The sequence below is a fragment of the Peromyscus californicus genome, unplaced genomic scaffold (assembly GCF_007827085.1).
Source record: "Peromyscus californicus insignis strain IS unplaced genomic scaffold, ASM782708v3 Scaffold_6__1_contigs__length_162567912, whole genome shotgun sequence".
Taxonomy (NCBI): Eukaryota; Metazoa; Chordata; class Mammalia; order Rodentia; family Cricetidae; genus Peromyscus; species Peromyscus californicus.
This window is the reverse complement of record NW_026294584.1, coordinates 66,678,568-66,687,583: the sequence shown is the minus strand read 5'-3', so window position 1 is coordinate 66,687,583 and position 9,016 is coordinate 66,678,568.

Below are 9,016 nucleotides of genomic sequence, written 5' to 3'. Positions count from 1 at the left end.
TCCAGGACATGCAGGACTCAGAGAAACCCTGCTTGAAAAGAATATTATGTGCATTGATGTTTTGCCTGCATGTATGTCTGTAAGAGGGTATTGGGTCCCCTGGAACTAGAGTTACAGACAGTTGGGAGCTGCCATGTAGGTCCTGGGAATTGAACCTGGGTCCTCTGGAAGAGCAGCCAAGTGCTCTTTTAACTGTTGAGCCTCTCTCCTGGCCCCATAATCCACCAAGATTAACCAGGGCCATCTGTGTGATCATAGGTTTGGGGCTCTCCATTGGAGCCTGGGGGGCTCTGCAGTGGGTACACAACCCAAGACAGTAATTCTCTCCATTCCAGGGTCTGTCAGTTAACAGAGGTACTTGAGTAGAAGAGCCCCATTAGTCCCTTCTCATCCTTGACTGTCATAGGGCTAGGTTTATGCAAGTAAGATTCTTTGTATGATTGACTTAGACTAGACGTCAAATAGAACAGTATAAGTTACATTTGGGTTAATGTAAAAGGTGGAAGCAGTGAAATTGGCATAAGGACCTGAATTCAAAACCCCACTTGCCCATTTGAAAAACATGTTGACATGCACTCCTGTGTCCCTAAAGTTTTGTATGGTAGAGACGAGGATAGCTGGGGCATGCTGGCTGCCATCCTAGCTCCAGGTTCAGGAAGACATTGTTTCAAGGAAATAAAACAAACAATGATAGAATAATAAGCCCAGTGTCCTCTTTGAACATCCTTGAGTTCATAGGTGTATGCATGCATGAACATGTGTACATAGACCACACATACAAAGTAAAGTTATAACCAGGTGTGGTACATTTAATCCCAGCAGAGGTAGCGGCAGGGGGATCTCTGTGTTTAAGGCCAGCCTAGTATACACACGACGGAGTTCCAGGTCAGCCAGTGTTACATAGTGAGACCCTGTCTCAAACAACAAAGCTGCAAATTTTACTGCCCTGATAGTCAAGCTGAGAATGATGGTGTATATACTAAAACATACTCTGAGAATGTCCCACTCAGGGTACTAACTACAAAGGGAAAATCTAGAGTTTTAGACTGAAATAACTGGGTAGACAACTAAATGACCAAGTGATGGGACAACACTGTGCTTCCCAAGAAACACTTAGGACAGCATCACTGTGGTACTCCACCACACTAGAGAGAATCATCGGAAAAGTCAGGTGGACAGACCTGAAGATGAAGGGAAAATAGAAGGGTATCCTAGCACGCAGCATAGCGTCCCCATCATCTCACCTAACGGGAAGCTGGGTGGAGTGTAGGAATTGTTTGAGCCCAGGAGAGAAACCAGCTTGCTGGCTAACAGCAGGACCCCTTCAAAAATGGGGCATGGGGATTGAGGAGCCTTCCAAATTAGAGTCTAAACGTGACAATGCAAACCATGGTCTAGTAGTTTATTTTTATGACTTAGACAGTTTCAGTTTTCACCAGGGCCTAGCCACATAAATGAATGGAACCAGGAGGATAATAGTGAGGTAACCCAGACCCAGAACACGTTCTCTTCACCTGTAGTTCCTAGCTCCAAGTCTTCACAGGAATATATAACCTGGAGTAAAAAGGGGCCACAGGAGGAGGGGGGAGCAATGGAGGGAGATAGCTGGGTACAAGTGATCTGAAGGGGGAAGTAGGGAAGGTGGGATGGTTTTAATTAGGGGGTATACATACAGAAGGAGGAATTGGGTAAAATATCTGAAAAAATCAATACGATTATATATCTACCTTAAATTATATACAATACATATATGTCTACACATAAACTACCTATACATATATAGTTTAAATAAAATTTCCCATCTAGGCTGTCAGTGCTTCCCCCAAGAGCCATCAACTCTTAACAAAAACCCCAACATCAGGCATGGAAAGCTGCCTTTTGAGTTGTTGGTCAGGGTTGCCCAAAGGACTCCCAAAGCATTGTAGGCTATTGCTGTTGCCCTTGGTTACCTCCTGGAGGTGGAAGGTAAGTCCCAGTTGCTGAAGACACATGTACTTTGGACACAGGACCCAGAGGACCCGAGCTGGATCTGACCTGAAAGCCTCCGTGAGTTTTACCTTTCATAGTACCAGAAGGTACCATGCGATCTTCCAAGGGAGGAAAGTAACCAATAGTCCTAACTAGCTGTAATGCCTACGGACCACCACAACCACCAGAATGGCATGATGATCCAAAGAGTGCAGTCGTGGCACTCATACCTTGGCAGCAATCAACAGCTCTCTAACTGGTTTTAAGGCCCGCTCAAGAGGGAAACTATGCCTGTTACTGGAAACCTAGCCAACTACCCACTAGTGAAGACATGGATCTTGGAGGTGACACTACAACCACCACTTTACTAAACCAGTATAATTCCTAGCTACTTTGTTTTTGGTTTTGGGGATTGGTTTTGGTTTTTTGAGACAGGTTTTCTGTGTAGCTTTGGAGCCTGTCCTGGAAACTCACTGTAGACCAGGTTGGCCTTGAACACAGATCTTCTACCCTCTGCCTCCTAAGTGCTGGGAGTAAAGGCGTGTGCCACCACTGCCCAATTTAAATGCTTACTCTTATAGCTACAGATAAGTATAGTTATCTATATCTAAATCACTCATTAAAGATACAGATGGAGACCATTACAAGGAACCACAACTGATCAAAAGGAAGACGAGATCATGTGGTACCCAGTCACAGCGAATAAATCTGCAACAAATTCCTGCACCTAAGGCTGGCTCAAGGATCATTGTGGAACAGGTGGTGAAAAGATTCTAAGAGCCAGAGGAACAGAAAGTTTGCTGAGAGATTATGTCATCTGGAAATGTCAGAGACTGCACCCACCAAGTCTCATCAACATGACTGTCTAAACAAGACCTGAACACGGAGGACACCAATAGATGTGATAACATGGGAAGGGGAAAGCTCATAGAGCTCAACTCTAGACAGAGAACCATGGGAACTGGGGGATGATAGGAGTGGGAGAAATGGTTTTCTCCAGAGAAGAGCCCCCAACTGGTTATCTAGTACCAAGGGCTGGCTATCCAGTTCTGAGATCATATGCAGACAGCTAACATTACACAGACTGAGCAAGCTGGGTTTATATATTTAGGTATAGGTATACATATATGAAAAAGACCACCAATTTGAGAGAGAGAGTAAGGGGATACACGGGAGATTTTGGAAGGAGGAAGGGAAAAGGGAAAATGATGTAATTATGATTTTAAAAATAAGTAAATTATTAAAAGAAATAATTTAAAATTTAAATAATGTTTTAAAAGGAGCCAGGTGGTGGTAGTGGCACACGCCTTTAATTCCAGCACTCAGGAGGCAGATGCAGGTGAATCTCTGAGTTCGAGGTCAGCCTGGTCTACAGAGTGAGTTCCAGGACAGCCAAGGCTACACAGAGAAACCCTGTCTCAAAAAATTAATTAAATTTTAAAAATGGTTTTAGGAATTGAACCTAGGGTTTGCACATGCTGGGCAAGTGTTCTACAACTAAGCTACATCGCAAACCCTTTTACTATTTTCTATTTTGAGACAGAATCTTGCTAAATTGTAATCCTCTATCAGCTTTTCAACGTGCTGGTATTTCAGGCCTGTGTCACAGGTGAGGCTTTAATGTTTTTTTTTATTATAGGAAATAATACCATTAATTATTAGATATTATTCTATCATCTCTTTAAAATCACCTTTCATAGACCTGGAGAGAAGGCTCAGTGGTGAAGAATATTTGCTGCTTTCGCAGAGGATCCAGGTTTCATTTCCAGTACACGTGGCTCATAACCCTCTAACTCCAGTACCAGGGAATCCAATGCCCTCTTCTGGCCTCCATAGGCAATACATGCACATAGTGCACAAACATACATATATACACATACATATATGAATGCAAAACAACCATAATACATTAAAGAAAAAGTAAAGTAAACTTAAACATTTTTAAATCACCCTTTGGTGTTCTAGTCTGGGTTACAATTGCTGTGATGAAACTCCACAACCAAAAGCAACTTGGGGAGGAAAGGGTTATCTGGCTTACACGTCCACATCATAGTCAATCATCGAAGGAAGTCAGGACAAGCACTCAAACAGGGCAGAAACCTGGGGACAGGAGCTGATGCAGAGGCCATGGAGGGGTACTTACTGACATGGTCAGTCTGCCTTTTTTTTTTTTTAAGATGTATTTATTTATATGTATACAGTGTTCTGTCTGCATGTGTGCCTATACACCAGAAGAGGGCACCAGGTCTCATTATAGATTGTTGTGAGCTGCCATGTGGTTCCTGGGAAATGAACTCAGGACCTCTGGAAGAGCAGTTAGTGCTCTTAACCTCTAAGCCATTTCTCCAGCCCCTCAGTCTGCTTTCTTATAGAAAGAACCCAGGAACACCAGCCCAAGGATGGAATCACCCACAATGGGCTGGGTCCTTCCCTATCAATCACTAATTAAGAAAATGCCCTACAGACTTTCCTACCACATGATCCTATGGAGGCATTTTCTCAGTTGAGGTTTCCTTCTCTCTGATGACTCTAACTTGTGTCAAGCTGGCATAAAACTAGCCAGCATAGATAGCTCAGCAGTTAGGAGCACTAGCTGCTCTTCCAGAGCACCGGAGTTGGATTCCCAGCATCCACACGGTGGTTCACAACCGTCTGTAACTCCAGTTCCAGGGGATCCTATGACCTTTTCTGGCCCTTTCAGGCATCAGACATGCAAGTGGTGCATAGACATACATGCAGGCAAAACACCCATACATAGAAACTAAACTAAACTGCTAAAAACAATAAGGGCCAGGCAGGAAGCAAAAGCAGGAGGGTCTCTGAGTTCGAGGCCAGCCTGGTCTACAGAGCGAGATCCAGGACAGCCAGGACTACACAAAGGAACCCTGTCTCAAAAAAAAAACAAAATAAATAAATAAGGAAGAAGAAGAATGAAGCAAAGCCTTCATGACTCAGGAGTTGGAGCCCTCATCTTGGAAAGCCACCTGTACAGAAGTATAATTTGTTGATACAAAAGTCACCGTCCAGGGTCAGCAAGATGGCTCAGCAGGTAAGGGCACTTGCTGCCAAGCCCATGACCCGAGTTCAAGCCTTAGAACACACGTGTTCTGTCACATACACACAGACAAATGGGGGAGGGAGGTATGGTGGGGTTTTGCTGAAGTTTCTTTGAGTAGGGTCTTGCTCTCTCGCGCAGGAAATCCTGCTTCCCTTGCCGAAAGGCTGGGAATACAGATGTGCGCCGCCACACCCTGACCTCCTTTTAAATATTTTGGTGAATGTTGATGAAATGTTTACAGCTGGGGTTTACATTGATTTTAATCTATTCTGATGTTTACATTGGCAGAAATTGTTTCACATTCATTATTCTCAGAACTTCTGTAATACTACATTTGAATTGAATCAATTTTGTGAATTTTAAGATCAACTGAATTGGTGGGGAAAAGAACGTTAAATTCTATTTTAAGGAAAAGTTGCTTAAGCCTTTGGTAAAGTGAGAGTTACTGATAGTGTTAGGTGATAGATAGAAGAGAATATAAGTCAAGGCTAAGCACGCTGGCTCACACCTGTAATCCCTGCACTTGGGAGGCAGAACAGGGATGACCACCGTGCTTTCAAGGCCAGCCTGAGCTCAAGAGTGAGATGTTGTCCTAAACACCAAGAAAGGGGGCACAGAGAACCGGGTTCAATTCCCAGCCCTACATGGTGCTTCAAAACTATCTGAAGGTCTTCTTCTGAACCTAAGAGGTCACCAGGCATGTGGCTGATGCACGTATATACATACATACAGGCAAAACATTCACACACATAAAATAATCTTTTAAAAATTAAAAAAAATAGCTGGGCAGTGGTGGCCTGTGCCTTTAATCCCAGCACTCAGGAGGCAGAGCCAGGCAGATCTCTGTGAGTTCAAGGCCAGCCTGGTCTATAGAGCGAGATCCAGGAAAGGCGCAAAGCTATACAGAGAAACCCTGTCTCAGAAAACCAAAAAAGAAAAGAAAAGAAAGAAAGAAAAGAAAAGTTAAAAAATAGGGAGAGGTGGTTGTGGCAAAGGGCATGCTTTTGTTGTTACTGTTTTGTTTGTTTGTTGAGACAGAGTTCCAACACCTCTGACTATTTTGGAATAGGCTATGTAGACCAAGCTAGCCTTGAACTCACAGTGATTCAAGGTGCATGCTTTTAATCCAAGCACTCTGGAGGCTGAAACAGGCCACAGAGTTCTAGGGCAAAGGGTTACGTAGTGAGACCCTGTCTAGAAAAAATAAAAAAGAAAAGGGGAAGGATGGAAAAAGAAAGAAAAGGCTAATAAGGGGGAGAAGGGCCAGAAAGGGTAGGTAGCTTGGATCCAAAAGAAGCTGCAGGGAAAAGTGGAGAATCAACAATTAGACCAGGACTTGAGTAAATTCTTGTCGGGGCGGAAGCTAACAGAAAATAGCACAAAGGAGGAACAGGTGTTCAGACTTCTGAGTCCTGTGCTTGTCAAACAGGAGTTGAGAGAGGCTCGGGCCACCTTAGGGAAGAGGCTGGACTGTATCACAGCAGTTCGAATCCCAGCAGGGGACCTTGAGCTAAGTCAGAGCACCCAGGGAATCCCTTGCTCAGCGGTAGCAGGAGTTCCAGAGGCACGTGGCATGGGCAGGGGGCGCTGCTCGGAAGGCTTCCCCACGGTGGGGACGGGGATGGAAGGGCTGGGAAGTCGGTTCAGTTCCATCCCCCAACCCAAGTAAAGGCCGGGTTCCGTGGTGCGCATCTCTAATGCCGGCATTGCTGTGTGGAGACCAGCATTGCTGTGTGGAGACCGGGGGAGACCCGGCTTCAGCAACAGAGGAAGAGACCCTGTGTCAACAAGGTGGAAGTAAAACCTGCCTCCCGAGGAAGTTGTCCCCTGACCTCCACGTGTGCACTATGGCGTTCATGAGCCTGCAAACACACACACACACACACACACACACACACACACACACACACACACACACACACACAAAATCTTAAAAATTAAACAAAAGAATTAGCGAGCAACGTGACTAACAACATTATTTAGAGAAGTTTTATTCTATGGCCCTTAGTCTGCAGAAACGTACTAAAGGTTCAGCAATGTCCAAAGTAAAATACAATTAGGCTAATTTTAAGGTGTGTGGAGATTATTAAAATGTTTATGATAATGTTTATTTAAAAAAATTAAAGATCTAATGAAAATCATTTCATTATGACATTACCATGCTTATACCATCGTAGCTTGCTCCTGTTTGCCCCTCCCCCACTGTCCTTTCCTCCCCACCCCCATCAGTCCCTTTCTTTGCTCCGTTAGTGCCTCTTCTGCTTTCCTGGCTCATGTGTGTATGAGATAAGTGTGTGTCTAGATTTAGATATATAGATTTACCCTCTTTTAAGGGTGGACATTTGCCTTGCTTTCTTTGCTCATTCACGAGTTAGTGAACAGCTGGACAAGTCTATACAATCTTAAACACAGACGTGTGATATGCTGACTCGGAGTTCTTTGGGTATATACTCAGAAGTCATACATCGAGATCACATGGTGCTTCTATTTTAGGTTTTTTGAGGAACCTCCATGCTGATTTCCACAGTGGTGCACCAGTTTGCATGCCACCAGCAATGTATATTTCCTCTTTCTTCACGTTCTCGTCAGTTTCCCCCTTTGTGACAGGCATTCTGACTGGGACAAGACAGAATCTCGACGCAGTTTGTTGTCGTTATCCTTTAGGGCATTTTAGTTTAGATTTATTTGTTTGTTTATTTTTGGTTTTTCTAGACAGAGTTTCTCTGTGTAACCCTGGCTGTCCTGGAACTAGAGCTGTAGGCCAGGCTGGCCTCAAACTCAGAGATGTGCCTGCCTCCACCTCCCAAGTGCTGGGATTAAACCCTCCTGGCCTTAGACTTCTCTATCTTAATTTCTATGTTGAGTGTTTTGTCTGTGTTTATGTCTGTGCACCGGCACGCAGGGCTGGCAGAGGACAGCAAGGGCGGTCTGACCCCTGGAACTGGAGTACAGGGGGTTGGGAGCCGCCATGTGGGTGCTGGGAATCAAACCTGGGTCCTCTGGAAGAGCAGCCAGAGCTCTTAACCACGGAGCCGTCTCTCCAGCCCCCTCAATGGCCTCTTAATTTGCATTTATCTGATGACAAAGGATGATGAACAAGTTTTCAAGTATTTATTGGCATTTCTTCTTTTGAGAACATTAGCTCATTTATTATTGATTGTATGTTTTTTGTTTGGTTGGTTTTGATTTTTTTTTTTTTTTTTTTTTTTTTAAGACAGGGTGTCTCACTCTGTAGCCTGCCTATCGGAACTTGCTTCAGAGTCCAGGCTGGCCTCCAACTCAGATCCCCCTGCTGCTGCTGCTTCCTGAGTGCTGGGATTAGAGGTGTGAGACACCATACCCAGTGCATAAAAATGTTTAAAAAAAAAAAAAGATTCTTGGAATTATTTACTGTGCTATTGGAGTACTTTTTGGAAAGTCTTTATCTATACCTGTATTTTTATTTTTGGTTCTTTGAAACAGGGTCTTACTATGTAGCTCTGGCTGGCCTAGAATTCTCTATGTAGACCAGGCTGGCCTCAAACCCAGAGAGATCTGCCTGCCTCTGTCTCCTGAGTGCTGGAATTAAAGGCATGTGCAATCATGTCCAGCTTGCCTATATCTTAAGTGTTTCCCCTAACAGTTTGGGGTCTTACATTAAGCTCTTTGATTCATTTTCAATTGACATTGTGTAGGTGGACAGACATGAATCCCATTTCATTCTCCATGTTGGAATCCAGTTTTTCTCAGCATCATTTGTCTTTTCTCCGATGGACACATCTGGGTCTTCTCTTTCCATTCTTCCAGTCTGTGTCTTGCTTGTTTGTTTGAGACAGGGTATCACTATGTAGCCCTTGCTGATCTAGAACCCTGTAGACCAGGCTGCCCTCTTCAGTCTGCCTGCCCCTGTCCCCTGAGTGCTGGGATTAAAGGTGTGTGCCACTGTGCCTGCCCTATGTGTCTGTTTTGTGTCAACTCTACACTGCTTTATTTTTTTAACTCTGTAATGTA